This window comes from Alligator sinensis, unplaced genomic scaffold (genome assembly GCF_000455745.1).
Source record: "Alligator sinensis unplaced genomic scaffold, ASM45574v1 scaffold1509_1, whole genome shotgun sequence".
Taxonomy (NCBI): Eukaryota; Metazoa; Chordata; order Crocodylia; family Alligatoridae; genus Alligator; species Alligator sinensis.
The window spans coordinates 130,856-146,992 of NW_005842711.1; the positions used below are offsets into that span (position 1 = coordinate 130,856).

Consider the following 16,137-nt stretch of genomic DNA (forward strand, 5'->3'; position numbering starts at 1 on the left):
CCTCCCGAGGTGCACGCAGGGCAGAAGCCACCCCCCCATGCCCTCTGGACGAGCCACTCACAGCTCTCTCCTGCATCCTGCCCCACCCTGGCTAAGCAGTGCCTGCCCCAGCCCCACTCCTTCCCTTACCACCGGGTCCTTGATCGGCCTCCCCCACACCCCTTCCCCCAAACCAGACTTACAGGCCCAACGCTGGTCTCCAAGCTTACTGGCTGCATATCGGAATCAGATCGGTATTGGTCAATGCGGCTCCTTAAAAATCGGTCATCAGTATCAGCCCAAAAAAATCTCTATCAGTGCACCCCTACTTCAAACCTCATATAACTGGGTTTGCTCTATCTGCTTGTTGCCCCCTAGGCTCCCCCAGAGATTCAGCACAGCAGCTGTCCATGTGTACAAAGTGATGGCAAGGTAGGGCCTGGAGCTTCTAGCCTAGAGCTTGTGAAAAATCTTTCCTGTGTGACCTGGTCAGAGTTCTCTTCCTGCACTGGCCATCACATGCATAGAAGCATAGAAAAATTAGGCTGGAAGGGACCTCCAGAGGTCATCTTGCTCAACTACCTGCCTGAGGCAGGATCAGCCCTATCCAAACTATCCTATATAAACCATAAACTAAACTCTACCTAAGACTATCCTCAACCCTGACATGACACAGACATAACACCCTAACCTGCCACAGGTAAATCAGGGGAACCATGGTAGCCAGTGTTCTGCTACCAAAATGTTGTCAATATATGCTCAAGAAATCCTGGGTAGAGGGCCATGGATATGTGCCATGGGTGTGTGAATGAGTCTTGTGTATGTCAAGGGTGAGACAAGTCCGATGTCTGAAGAGCCAGGTTTGATGGAATGTAGGTGCAAGGTTTCACACTAGATATGGAGTTGGTTATGGCAGTGCTATGTGCAGATTGGGTTGCTGTACATGCCAAGGGCACAAACAGCTCTGGACTTTAGTGTTTGCTGTCATAGGGCCAGGGAGCGGGAAGCAACATCCTGGGGCTTTGGCCCAGTCCCCTCCAGGCAGCCCCATCATGTCATTTCCCTGGTAAAACTATTGCTTTTGTCATGGGTGAGGATGTGTGTAAAAATCATGGCTGTAAGTTTAACGTCTACTGTGCAGTCACTGTCTGCCTTGGGCTCTTTGCAGGTTTTTGCTGCTAACCATGGGAGAGCTCTGCTGTGTCTAATCTGAGCCTGGGGCATAATTAACTGTACAACCTAGCTCTCTGTACTGAGCGAGTTGTACACCCCTTGTCTGCTCCTCCCTGCCCCGTGGCTCGGTGTGTTGGACATCTGGCTGTTCAGATAATCATGACTTTAGCTACTGGTAGCTTTGGGGAGGCTGAAACATTCCCTCTGGCCTCAAGGTGACTGTTGAAACCTCAGGAGAGATCTGATGTCCTGGGCATTGCCTGATTGTAAGTTGGGGGTGGGATCGTCTTACTTATGTTTGTTTTTTTTGTTTGTTTGTTCCCCCCCCCCCGCTAATGATGGTGTGTGGCCATGTTACTTGACTTATTCAGGAAGACCAGAATAGCATCGAATGTGCTGTGACTACTGTACAGAAGTCATCCCATGCGGTCCCAGCAGCCCAGCTAGAACCCTCCCAGATAGGTCTCGTGGACCCAGCTGGCAAGGCGTGTATGCGCCATCTCTGTGGGAAGGAGCTGTCATTCTGTTCTGTTTTTTTATACAGCCCCTGCACCCTGGGGCCTTGGTCCATGCCAGAGCCCTGAGGGGCTGGGGTAATATTGATAATACTAATCATCCCATTGCAATCCAGGGGGGACCACCCCCTCTTCAATATTTGGAAACCCATCATCCACGAGAAGCAGGTTGTGAAATCCCTGAGCCCCTTTGCAAAGTCAGAGCCTTTTTTTAAAAAGGGCAGGAGGAGTTTCCTACCTTTCCAAGGTATTTTTACAACCACCAGTGCAGGCAACAGTGCCAGGGACTGTGGCAGGAGCCTACTTTCAGCCTTTATTCCACCTCTTTGTCTCCTCCTTTCTCCTGCCTTTTGTTTCCCCTCTTGCAACTTGTCAGCAGCGCTGTCTTGGTGGCAGGAGGATCTTCTCTCTCTCTCTCTCTCTCTCGCCCTGTCAAGGGCTTCCCAGAGTGCCTGCCTTCAAAGGCAAGGTCTTCTGCCTTCTCCCTAGGGCTGCAGAGATCCCCTCCATGTCCCCTCAGCACTTGTGCTCAGTCATCTGGGGACAGGAGTTGCTTTCCTTTGCGGCTGGAATGAAACTCAAGAGCCCACTTGAGCCGACAGCCGCCTGGAAGAGAGAATGAAAGAGGAGGCCCAGGTGTGTTTGCCTTCCTTCTCATCATTGCACTGTGTGGCTGCAAAGTCAAGTGGCCAAGCTGCTGATGGGAGGGGACCTGCTGTTGGCCTGTCCCCTCCCAGGCTGCTTTGGGAGCGTGTGTATGGGAATGCTGCAGCTGCTTGCCTAGTCTCCTCCTCCTGCCTGCTCGTTTGCTTGCTCCGCTTCACCTAAGGTGCCTCCCTCAGCAGCTTTCCATGGGCTGAGGCAATGGCTACTGCAGCCAGAGCCCTGCTGCCTGCCAGGATTCCCTCCCTTGGTGAGCCAGGACTGGCTTGGAAAGAGAGCAGCTGTAGGCTGGGCTCAGGAGCGTGCCGGGGTGAGCTTGCCTGGAGTGCTCTGTGCCGGGGCTCTGACGCTGAGAGCAAACAGGAGTTTTTCGCTTTGCAGCATGAGGAGCAGTTGGACAAAGGGCTGACTTTAAAACACAGGTGACTTGGGAAATGTCCTGATTTATAGATGTGAGCTGTTCCTCAGTCTCTGGGATGCTAGATAAGGCGAATCGTGGGGGAAGGGGCTTCTGGAATGGCCCCCAATGCCTGTTAGAAGTCAGCCGATAAAACGGAGGAGCTTCCCACCTGAGCTGCCGGAGCTGGCCTGCCTTCTGCCATCATCACGGGATTCGCCTTCAGGACCGAGTAGATCTCTTGGCCCAGGGCTGCTTTGCTGTGGGGTTCTTGCCTCACCCTCAGTCTCTCACCCCTTTTCTTGTCGCTCGGAGAAGGATGGGAACTTCCATTCTCTCTTCACATGCTTCGCTCCCAAGCTGGAGAAGAACCATTCTCGCTATCCCTCCAGGCTGTTCTCCTTAAGGCTGCATGCTGAGCTCCTCACCCTGGGGAGAGAATGATGTGGCTGGCACCTCTCATGGCTGAGTCTCTGTCCATTCAAGGAAGAGAAATCATATGCGGGTTTTCTCTACTGCCTCAGTTAGCCATGTGCGGCCGAAGGCTCTTGCCCGGCACTCGGAGGTTCTTGGATCCCGTGAGACTTTGTTCCATGCTCTGAGAGAGCGCTGACTTCTGCAGAGACAAGCTCTACCTTGGGATTCTTGGCAGGAGGCCAGAGGACCCCTGTGATTCCTGTTTAACAGCGGGGGACTGGAGCACAGAGCATCAACAGGACTTACCCAAGGTTGCACAAGGGGTGTGTGGCAAGGAAGGGTCTTGACCATGGCTCTCCTAAGCCTTGAGCTAGTACTCTAGCCAGCAGGCCCCCTTTCCCCCACTGGAACCATTCTCTCTGCAGGAAGCTTGGGCCAATGGGATGATGTGCCTGGGTCTGTGGCTTTGCACGGAAGCCTCATTGTGGCCCTTGCTGGGTTGTGGGAGGCTCAGCGCCTGCTATCACCCACCCGGGACCTGTTCCTGAACACTGACAGAGCTTTCCTCTTGTGGTCTGTTTTCCCATCAGCCCATGGGGAGCTTCATGTGTGACCCAGTCTGAGCTCCCACCGTCACGGTGCCATGCTAGGCTCCTACCTACTGCATAGGAGACATCTGTGGTCCCCTAGCTCCAGGACCTGGCTCCCAACCTCTGAGACACCGTGCCCTGGTTTTACGGAGTAAGAATGCCCTATCCTTGCTTGTCCCCTCCCTTGAGCTGCAAGGGCTTCCTAGCTTCAGGCTAGCCTGTGCCAGAAGAGCAAGAATCCTGCCCCACAGAAGGAGCTGTCCCCAAATCAGAGCCTGCTAGAAAGAGTGCTGAGGCCAACCAGGGGACAGGCTGGGTTATGCTTTTCATCTCCAGTCTCAGGGCTTAGTTCCTTAGGAGCACAGGCCCCAGGTGAATCTGCTTCAGCTATGGATAGAGTTGTGGACGGATCATCCTGACTGATCTCTCAGCTGTCTGGGTCTCTTACAGACACAGACCACTTGCACCATCTTCCTCATGTAGGAAAGGTGTTTCTGTCTTCCCCTCCCCCTGTGTCCTTGTCACCAAATGGAATATCTAATCGGGCCTCTCATTCTCTGCTCTCCTAGATGCCTGGCAATCATGACACATTACAGCATTGCTTCCCTTGGAAATATTCCATTAGGGCTTCTCTCCATGTTCTCTAATGAAACTGGAGAAAATGCAGGACGATTTGCAATGGTGACATCTGTATCTTAAGATTACGTCTCTCTGCCCATTACAACCCCACGTCTCCCCTCAGCAATTGTCTCGGAAAGCATCTATCCTGGAACTTCTTGTTCTGGTTGTTATCTGATGTGGATTCTACTTTTAAAATTTGTTCCAACTCTGAAAAAGGAAACCTGAATCCCTGCAGAAGGCGTCCTTGTGGTGGGGGAGGAGGAGCAGGCAGGTTAAATTTGAGAAGAACAAAAAAAAACCCCTGCACATGTTAATAAATATTCCCCTTCATCTGCTTATCAATGAGGAAGAGAAGTTTGTAAAATTGTGGAAGTATTCATTTTTTATTTGATTTACCTGCCACCATTCCTGACAGAGGCTTGGGGCAGCTTACAGAAGAACAGAATAACTTGTAAGCATTTTCCTGTTTTCTAAAGCAGGAGAAAACCTAAAGCAGAAACCTCCCAAACAATATCCTGGCCTATCTTGCTTTGCCAAATAACTGCCCAAATAGGAAGGCCTTGCAGTGCTTCCGAAAGACGTCCAGGCTCGTGATCTGATGGGCCTCAAGGAGTTCAAGAGCTGAGGGGTTACCGCTGAGAACAACCCCCAGTTTGTTTTTGCCAAGCAAACTTGGCTTATTGATGGTACTTAAGGAAGTTGCTTTCAGCTGACCTTAAGATTCCTTAAAGCAGTGAGTAACACCGCTGTCTAGGTCTTGTATAGGGAGCCACCAGGGTTGTAACCCTTTGCTTTTGCATTGTGCAGTGGAGCCTTCTGATTTCAGATTTAGCTGTCTACCTCTTGTGAATGTGTATAACCCTGTAGCAGTTCAGCATAGAAATCCAGAGCGCAATTAGTATCATCCTAACAGATGGGTGCCTTGATTTATCTAGCAGCCTGGTGTTGTACCAGTTTCATTAAAACTGGAGCAACCTTGTGAGTGAATCCCTGCCCTGCAGGTGAACTTATCTTTCATCTGTTTCGGTTGCCCCTCATTAGCCACGTTTAAACTGATAGAGAGCATCTGCACACTAAATTGCACCCATTGCAACAGCAGATCCTGTAGTATGAGGGTCTGATTTAGGGAGGACCTGGTTCTGCATAGCACCAGGGGTTGAGAGAGCCCACACCCCAGTTGGCTGTCTCTGGTTCCTTAGACTGTCTGCCGGGCCTCTTATTATTACCAATGAAATGCCTGGAGCATTGAACTGGAAAGGGCCCCTATTGTCTTGTAATTCAGTCACATGTGCGTTCAGGCAGCCATTAATTCAAGGAATCCCCAGAATCATGGCTGCAAGTCCCAGACCTGAAACATCACAGCAGAGGTCAGCAAATTTTGAGCAACAGCAGCTGAATTGTCTAGAGTGGGCTGCCTGCGACCTGATCCCTGCTGCTGTGTCCTGCCACATGCTGCCCTATCCCATGAATTCCTCCGTCACCGAATGTTGCCAACACGTTTTCCCCAGTGCCAAATCACTATTGCTGTCCTGGCCAGTGGGCTGGCTACAATCCCTTTGATTTGATCCAGCCTGCAGGCCATAGGTTGCCATCCCACACCCTGTAGCATGCTGTAGGCCACAGCAGGGGTGACAAGGCTCCTGACCCATGGGATGTAGTTAGCTAACATTGCGAAGCAATCTGGAGTTCTGCACCATTCAGGACATCCATGCTAGATCCTTACAGACAAGCTTTGTGTCTCTGCAGTGGATATCCGTTCAGGCTCCTGGTCAGTTCCCTGTTCCTGGGAAGGTAAAGGCTTCCAAATTTGTCTCTGGAGCCTGCAGCTGTCACAGGTGGTGGTTTGTGGTGGACTAGAAGTCAGCTTTGGCTTCTGTTTCTTAAATCAAAAGAAATATATGGTTGCTACTTGCTCTTTGCCTTGTCCAGCCTGTTTGCACTGAGGCAGACCAGTTTGTGGGCCAGTGTGTTTCCCTATCCCTTCATGCCCCTTTTTCATGGGTTTCCTAGTGCAGAGTAGCAGACACCAGCCCAGCGTCCCATAGAAAGAAGGTCAAGGGGTGAGTGCAAGACCTGCAGTCCTGTGACATCAAGGTTATGACCTTGAACACCTAGTCTACAAACAGAAACCTTAAATGTCCCACCAGTTATGCGTGCACTTAGTATCATGGGCTAGATGGTCAAGTAATGCATTTATGGTGCAGTGGGCCAGAGTCTTGGCAAGTATAAATTGGCATAACTCTCTTGAAACAAATGGAAAAGCCCCTGTTTACCCTGGCAGATTAGCTTGGCCACAAATGTGCAATGGTGTTCATTCCCACTGTTGCTCTGACTGTGTTCAGATAAATGTTAGTGTGGCTGTAAAGGGGCATGCAAAGAACAAGATGCCATGCTAACATAGCAGCTGCACCCCACTGTTGGCTGCTCTGAAAGCAAAGTGCTTTGGGAACTCTAGGATTCATGGTGTTTTGTCAGATCATCTGTCTCCCTTCACTCATGTACACTTTTTTTGTTAAGCTTAAGACATTGTTCTGAGGTGGTGGGTGTTTTAGTGTCTGGGTTTTATTTTTGACTAAAGATCAGGAACAGTTTTTACAATTGCTTATGAGTAAAAGTGATCTAGAGTCAAGTAATGTTTGCTGCTGCTCCTTTTGTCCTAATGTAAAAACGACAGAGTGGATGCAACTTGTCAGGTCATCTTAGTGTTCGAAAATAGGTGTATGCTTGAATTTTTGTGTGAATGAGAGTGAGCTTCCCAGCATCCATAGTCTGGTAGGAGTATCATTATGAAGTGCCTTTCTTCCTGAAGGGTTTTTAAATTTCCTAAAAGCCTGTGTGTACCATTCATGATGCACTGCAAATGCAGCTGTTTCTGGTGTGGAGAAGCAGCGACAGCTCGCATGTTACCATTAAAGCAACCAGTGTAAGGGAGGAGGTGGAGGAGAGCATTTTCATTTGAAATCTTGGGGCTGGGGGAAGGGTTAATGTCTGATGTTTGTTGACCTTAAGGCTGAGAGGGATCATGGACTTGCCTAACCCTAGGGGTATCAAAGCAATGGCCTGTCGGCTGGATCTAGTGTACAGAGACCTTAAATCCATTCCATGAGATTCCTAGAGAGTGCTGGAAATGTGGGGGTGAGGTGAGTGAGGCTTGACCTGCTGTCTACCCTGGCAGAACTACAGAATCCCTTTGGGAATATGTGTATGTGGCGGGGTGGAAGCAATGGTTGCCTTTTAACTCCCATGCTTCTGTCAGGTCCCAGTACGGCCCATGAAGAGCCCTGTGGTCTGGATTCAGCTGGGAGCCCTGTTGAGTAACACCACCAATCTAGCCTAACCTCCTGCATGGCACAGGCTCTTGAATGGCACAGGCTTGAACATAGAGGGTAGCCTGGGCGACAGTTACCATGATCTCATCCAGTTCACTGTCCGCTATGAGGACAACACATCAACTAGCAGGATTGAAGTCCTGGACTTCAAAAATGCTGAATTCAACAGGTTCAGGGCATTAGTAGGGGAGGCGATGCGGAACCAGGGGTGGAAGGTAAATGGGGTGCACGAAGAGTGGTCGTTCCTCAAGGACACTATCCTCGAAGCACAAAAGAAAACTGTTCCCATGAAGAGGAAAGGTAGCAGAAGGGCTGGCAAGCCCTCCTGGCTCAATAAGGACATTGTGGTCCTCTTGAAAAAGAAAAAAAGGGGCGTACACACAGGAGAAGCTAGGGACAGTCCTCCTGTACAACAGTGGTCCGCACTTTCAGGGAAATGATTAGGAAAGCTAAGGCAGTGACTGAGTTTAAGTTAGCCATTGGATTCGAGGACAATAAGAAGTCCTTTAGGTATGTAGGGAGCAGAAGGAAAACAAATGGAAATGTGGGACCCCTGCTTAACATCTCAGGACAGCTGGTAATGGACACTCAGGGAAAAAATGAACTCCTGAATGCCCACTTTGCTCCAGTATTTCACTGGACCAAGGGGAAAAACAAGCGAGATAAGGATCACAGGGGGCATGGTGGGAATGATAGCCTTTCCACTGTGGATGCTGAGCTGGTGCAAAACCAACTAGAAAAGCTAGACATTTATAAGTCAGCAGGACCAGATGGACTTTACCCGAGAGTGCTGATGGAACTGGCTGAGGTCATTGCAGAACCCCTGGCAAGACTCTTTCAGAAATCGTGGCACACAGAGGAGATCCCTGAGGACTGGAAGAGGGCCAACATTGTGCCCATCTTCAAGAAGGGGATGAGGAGAGGACCCAGGCAACTATAGGCCAGCCAGTCTAACCTCCATCCCAGGGAAAATCCTGGAAAATCTAATTAAAGAATCTATGTGCGATACGCTCATTGAGGGTAAGATTCTGAACGACAGCCAGCATGGCTTCATCGTGGGTAGGTCTCGTCTTACCAGTCTCATCTCCTTCTACGAACAGGTCTCTCGCCACCTGGACACGGGAGGAAATGTCAACGGTATATACTTAGACTTCCAAAAGGCTTTTGATCTAGTATCCCACAATATCCTTGTGGAAAAATTGGAAGATTGTGGGCTTAACTGCTCAACAGTTCAGTGGGTGGGAAACTGGCTGCATGGTAGGACCCAGAGAGTTCTCACGAACAGATCTTTGTCGTCCTGGTGAGATGTGGTCAGTGGTGTCCCTCAGGGATCCGTGTTTGGACCGGTGCTTTTCAGCATCTTTATTAATGATTTGGATGTGGGTGTGAAAAGCTCACTGGCCAAGTTTGCAGACAACACCAACTTATGGGGGAGCGTGGTCATGCCAGAAGATAGGTTGCAGATGCAGGCAGACCTGGACAGGCTGGAGAATTGGGTGGACCAGACCCAAATAAAATTCAACATTCAGAAGTGTAAGGTGTTCTATCTGGGGACAAACAATCCCCAACATACCTACAGGCTCGGTGGTGACAATTTGACTTGCCGTGGCCAAAAGGGACCTAGAAGTAGTGATTGACCATCGCATGAACATAAGCCAGCAGTGTAATGCGGTGGCCAGCAGAGCAAACATGCTGGCATGCATTAACCGTTGCATCTTATGCAAAACTTAAGGAAGTGATACTCCCACTGTACTCTGCACTAGTGAGACCACAGCTGGAGTACTGCATCCAGTTCAGGCTTCCACAATTCAAAAAAAGATGTGGAGAAACTTGAGAGAGTCCAGAGGAAAGCCACATGCATGATCAGAGGACAAAGGAACAGTTCTTATGAGGAGAGGCGGAGAGCCATGGGACTCTTCAGCCTGGAAAAGCACAGGCTCAGGTGTGACCTGGTGGCAGCCTATAAGTATATAAGGGGTGTGCATCAGGATCTGGGGGAATGCCTGTTCACCAGAGCACCCCAAAGGAAGGTCAAACGGTCACAAACTCCTGCATGACTGTTTTAGGCCAGACATAAGGAAAGACTTCTTTACTGTCCGAGCCCCCAAGGCCTGGAATAGATTGCCTCCAGAGGTGGTGCAAGCACCTGCTCTGGACTCTTTCAAGAAACATTTGGATGCTTATCTTGCCCCAGCAAGACCCTAGCTGACTTACTACCCCTGGGGCAGGGGGCTGGACTCGATGATCTTCTGAGGTCCCTTCCTAGCCCTAATACCTATGAAAATCTATGAAAATAATTTCGCTTCAGTATTGCAAACCAATATCCCTTACAGGCACAGAGTTGAGTCAGACTGTTCCTTCAGCTACTTATACGGTATAAAATGTGCTGGATCTATAACTCAGAGATTGATGTATGCACTTTATAGACTAACCAAAGTAGGGGTGGGTGGGGGTGTGTGTGTGTGTATGTGTGTGTGTTGTGTGTGTGTATATATATATAGCACAGGGGTATAGGTTGTAGCTGTGTTGGTCTAAGGACATAGGCAGACAAGGTTCTTTGGGTGAATCTGATATCTTTTATTAGACCAACTTAAATAGTTGGAAAAAAAATTTTAAGCAAGCTTTCGTGTTCAAAAACCCTTTGTCAGGCTAAGGAAGTTTCAGCAGTTGGTGTGTGCTCTTCCTGAATGGGACAAAAAGTAAAGAAGCCAGAGGCTGGGGTGGGCTGCATGCACAACAGACAGTCAGTGGAGATGTAGGTTGAGGAGTCAATGGGTGAGAGACAGGCTGGGTGGCGGGGGAGAGAAGGGGGATGAATAGTGGAGAAGTACCTGGGGAGGCGGATGTCAGGCAGGTTATAATATGTCATAAATATATATATAGCACAGGCTTTCATGCATTATTATCCTGATGCATAATTGCCGTGGCTACAAGCATGTTGAGGACAAACCAGGCAATCCTTTTCTGTTCAATGCCAACAAAGAAGGGGACAAAGAAGCTGGATAGTAGATCCAGATTCCAGTGTCCAGCTGAACCATCCAGTTGGCATCCTGCCCCCTGCACAGGGCCAAGAATTTCTCCCCAGAGCTGGATTGGAGCCTGCCATTGCAGTGCCATCCAATCTTGCATGGGGGACTCCAGGTGACAGGGAATCCACCCCCTAAGTGTGAGCTGCTTGGTGTTTAATTACAGCTGGTAAATCATCTGAGTTCAGGGTTGAGTTTATCTCACTTCCGCTTCCAGCCACTGGAGCTTGTTCTGCCTTTGTCAGCAAGGTCAGAAAGCTGCCCCCCCGCCTCCCCCCCCCCGCACGCATGTCCTCCTCGTGTGTGAGACCTGCATGCTGTGACCAAGTTGCTTCTCAGTTGTTCAAGAGGCTGAGCAGGTTGAGCTCTGTAAGCCTTGTATTGCTGGACTTGTGTTCCTGCCCCCTGTTTTTGTGGTCCTAACTGGCATGGCACGGCACTAACAGTGGGGCTTGGAGGTATTATCTGCAGTGACCCTAAGACAGGAGTCAGCAGCCTTTCAAGGAGCAGCAGGTCACTGTCACCGCTTCCCCTACTGCTGCCCTGTGACTCTGTAGCATTCAAGCCGCTTGCTCTCACCCCAGCCCTCCCTGCTCTGTGCCAAGGCTGCTCTCTCGCTCTTGAACCCCCATAATGCAGCCACCCCTTATCCCTCACTGCCAACGGCTCCTGCTGATGCTGACTGCTACCAATGGCAAATTTGGCCGTGATGGAAGCAGTAAGGGGGTGCGTGAGAAAGCAGGGAGGGCTGAGGCAACAGCAGACAGCACCTTGGACTACACAGAGCAGTGGAGCAAAGGGGAACATGCCTTTAGGTTGACACTGGGGTGGGCCCCTATCGCTTGTCCGACTGCAGTGTTTCCCACTACTGCCAAATTGCTCTAAACATCTCAGCTCTACAGGCTGATGCCGTTGCTTGTCAGGCCCAGTTCTGCCCATGGGCCATAGGTAGCTGATCCCTGCCCTAAGGCATCCTTGAAGTGGCTGATCTCCGAGGTAGCCTCCCGTTTTGTAGGGACCACCTGCCTCACTTTGTTCCCAGAGGCTATCCTGCATTTGACTGTATTTTAAACACATCGCAGTGCATTGTGACCATTTAAGTAGACACTTCATACAAGTATCGACCCTACCTTATTTGCTATCCAGCCAAGCTTTGTTACGTACGAACTTTATATTAGCAAAGATTTTGATGTTGCCTAGACTAGAGGCTGGCAACCTATGGAGCCATTGGATCCAGGCCACAGTGGCTGGGGGCTTTGGTGGCATTTGGAAGCAGGGGGCTTTGCACCTCATTGTGGCTGGGTGGCAAAGACAAGCAGTGGCAGTGGCCAGGTCCTAGCACAGCCCTCCTTTGACCTGAGCTGGGTCATTCTGTCCTACTGCTGGAAAATGTTGCTGACCCCTGGTCTAGGTTATGGATAAAAATATCTAGCAGAGGACTGGCAGCCTAGTAGGGTTTTGGCTACAATAGAAATAATATCTGCAGTGTTGCAAAAAATGCCAGAGGATGTCTGACGGAGTGGTCGGGGTCCTGGTACGTGACTGACCAGATTGACAACTGATGTCCCAAGCGCCCTTGTTTAAACAAGTGCAGGTTTTTGAGAGCTGGTTGCCAGCAGCATGGTTTCATTCTATAGTCTTCCCAGCTCTTGCTGGGGTGGGAAGGGGACATGCATCACAGTCCTTGAATGTGTCACCAGTCAAAGCGTGCAGCCCCGATAGTCTTCTCATGCCAAGCCTTGTCAACACAGAGGTGTTCTGGGCTTGGCCTTTGGCATTTCACCCAATTCTGTGCTGGGCAGAGAATGGTTTAGCCTGCTGTCCCAGTCAGTCTCTTTCTGTTGGTTATCAGGCTGCGTCCAGTTTTTCTGTAGCCGCGAGGGTCCCAGTGTTTCCTGCAAGTGGAAGGTTTTATCTGGCTGCTGGTGGCAATTGTCTGGGCTCACTGAACACCTGCTATGCCAGTCTTGCAACATCTATAAATAGTCCCTGCCCGGCTACCCAAGAGCAGTACATACGCTTCATGCTGCTGTTGAGGCCAACCTGGACACGATTTAAAAATAAGCTGGTGGGAGCACTCTGGGCAAAGCTTCTGCACTGCCTCCCTGCTGTCCACTGTTCCCTCTAGGATGTACCCACCCCTCACCCAGAGGACCGCGTCATGGGGCTCTCGCCAGCATTGCACAATTGCTCCATTCCTCTCAGGAAGCCGTTGGAGGAAGGTGCTTGTGGGCAGGAAAGGGGCCATGCCTGCTACTTGCGGCTGGGTGTAAAACTCGGAGTGAAATTGTAGGACTTGTCATGCTGGATCAGACCATTGGTTTAGACCAGATGTGCTTCCTCAGACCAGCGGTGACCTAGGTCTGAAGGGCAGACAACCCCCAATACAGTTCCTGACCCACTGCAGGTTTGGGCTTGGAGAAGTCACGAGGACAGCTTCCTACATCAGCAAACTGATACCTACAACACAAGAATGGACTCATTCATACACGCACCTTTGCAAACTGGTTTGGGTCATAAAACTAAAGCTTCCCTTTAAAAATTTTGACTGCGGCATTGCTCTCTGACTACCTGGGGTGTTGCATCCTGGGAAGAATCCCTCAAACTTTGAATAATTTGATTGTCATGACAAAGCAGCACCAACGGAGCTTTATAGCATTTGTTGAATAAACAGCAGCCACTGAAAAAAAGCTTTAGGAACAAGGTGTATCACAGTCTTCTTTTTCTGTGTGGGGGATGCCCGGTACTCCTGTGCGTCAGGGCTTCTGCTGGTCACCTCTGGGGGAAGAAAGGAATTGTTTTCTTTCCTGAACATTTTATTTGGTTTCTGTCTTTTTTTTTTTTTTGTTCCCCTGAAGCATGGGGCGCACAGCTGAAGAAAAGACTTTTGACTGCATGCTCCTCTTTTCCTTGCAGTACTTAAAAACTTCTCAGGTACCTGGCTAGAGAGACTTGTTCTTTCACTTAAATCAAACTGACCTCCAGAATGGGTGTTTAGAAGCATTGTTTTCTTCCAGATCGGACCCTTTGTAGGATGGGGTGAAGATCCTCTTCCGGTTTTCTGCTGAGCATATGTTAATGGATGACTTCTCTATCTTGGCAGTGCCCTCGTCCTCCTGTTTCGGGGTGCTGGTTGGTTGGTAATGGTCTCTGCGGTTGTCAGATGTGAGGGGTTGGAGTGCAGCATTTGTAGGATGTGCGATCGCCTGCGTACCCAGAGGCCTCTTCCAGTCTTGGGTCCCTGAAATAATAAGGTTCTTATCTTTTCTTCCTTCCCCTGCATATAAATCTTACTGTCATTACATTGCGTCTCAAGTCACTGGCTCTTCGTTGCACTTAACCCGGCATGTTATTCCGACCCCAGGAGGCTCTGGACTATTTGCATTATGGTTCCCCACATTGAACAGAACACAAAATTCTATGAAACAAATTCCCCACATTGTCAGAACTTCTTTCCATTTCAGGGTTTGGGATGTACTGAGTAGTTGGGGCGAGTGCCTCTGGGGCTTGTGTGAATCTATTCTGCCCAGCTCATATAAAAAGAGGAGGCCAGATATAGAGGTGGTAGCAAGGAAGTCTAGAAATAGATTCTCAACCCATTTGTACCTTTGTAAGGGGAAGAATCCAAGGAAAATCCACAAACATCTCATGGCAGCCCTTTGGGCTGATGATAGCCAGCCTGCCTCAAAAAGCTTCTTGCTAGAAATTAGTCAGCTGGAGTTCGTTCTGCCCTACCATTTTGCCAAGAAGGCATTGTTCTCCGTCATGGCATCCTGGGAGTGGGTGCCTGAAAGACTCTCAAAATACAGGTCATGCGAGTGGCCAGGGTTCTCTGCTTGTGTGAATTAGTATGTGATTGTTCTGGGAAACACAGCCTCTCTCTGAAATGTTAATGACCAAAAAGCTCAACTGGGAAAACCCCCACACTTTTTGCAAGGATTTGGGAACATGATGCAAGTAGGAAGAGTTGCTCAGTAGGGAGGAGCAAAACAGATTGACACAAGACTTGACTAGTTTTAGCTAAAGACTGTCTTGGAATAATGTGCCCTAGCTTTTGTTGATGCTGTTCTTTGTTTCCAGTGAAGATAAAATTCCTAGTTTTGTCTGGGTCTGGACATAATGAAGCATGTTAAAATTGAGGTAATGTTAAAACTGCACAACAGAAATTTTGGGGAAATGTTGGAATATGGTCACTAAAACCTGGAGAGTCAAGAGTTCACAAAGGTAAACCAAATGCACACCCGGTTTACTGAGAGATGCACACGTAAGGTTGTCTGGATGCCTTAGCTCTGTCCTGTCATGACACCGTGCCAAAACCCTGTATGTACGATGAGGCATTCAAGTGTGTGTTGTCTCAAATTAAATTTAAAGCAACCACCACCTTGTGAATACTGGCTCATCATGCTGGTCTTGTAAATGCTTTGTCTCACCAGAGCAATGCCTGCAGCAGCTTAGCTTCCCCTTCTTTCCTCCCTCCCATTGTCCTCTGTGCACACATGGGTGATTGTTCCCTCTCCCTCCTGCTTTCTCCTCCTTGAACTTCCCACCTCCCCCTGCTTGCACCACTGCACTCTCCTTCCTGCTCTCCATGACGAGTAGAGCTGGTGCAGCAGTCTGGGTATTTAAAATATCAAGCTCCATCGAGCAGGGTTGTCCTGCGTTCCACCTGTCTGCCATTTCCCACCCCCTGTCCTTGCCCCATTGCTCCAGCTACAGAACCAGTTGGGGTCTCCAGGCTCACTCTCTCCCTCTGGCTTCCCCTTTTGTGCCTTGGGGTGGAGTGGTGCAGCTGCAGTACTACAGGAGCCCATGGTCTATGGTGTCTGAGAGGCACAATGTGGCAGGCAGTCCATGGTAGGGGAGAGGGGATCAGTGCAGTGGAGGGGGAGGCACTGAGCATATGGTGCAGCAGGAGGGGCATGTAGTGTGCAGCCCACGGGGCATGTGATCCCCAACCACGCAGCTGGGCAGCCTGGCCGTAGAGGAAAGCTCTTCGGTTAGCCAAGGTTCAAGAGAAAAAATCCTGCTTTGGAGAACGTCATGGGAGAGTTCAGAATAGCAGAGTTGATTTTTGGCTGATCTGCTGAGATGCAGCCTTCAAAACTGTCTCCACTGTCGTGTTTTAAAGGTAAAACCTGATGGCACAACAGCCGCCATCTTTCTTATGGGCAGCAAAGCTGCGCTTCTACTGGGAATGGTGGGAGCTGGTAGAGGTTTTGAAAGAGGGCAGTCCTTCCTGGCGGTCTGTGTGGGAAATGTCATTTGTTAGCTTCCGCTGAAGGAAAAACTTTTGCTTATGAAGACTAGCAGGCCCAAACTGACCATTGACCCAAAGAACATTACAGAAGACATAGCCTGCATACAGAATTTAACGGGTTTAAATGTTGGGAAATCTAGTCAGTCTATGATCCTCATTACTGAGATCAT

At 49.6% G+C, this 16,137-nt stretch overlaps 1 protein-coding gene across 7 annotated transcripts in view; it reads left to right on the forward strand.

Moving 5' to 3' along the window:
• Window positions 1–16,137, forward strand: part of WIZ (widely interspaced zinc finger motifs) — a 106,918-nt gene that overhangs the window by 20,797 nt on the left and 69,984 nt on the right. The gene's annotated exons all lie outside the window — the stretch shown is intronic.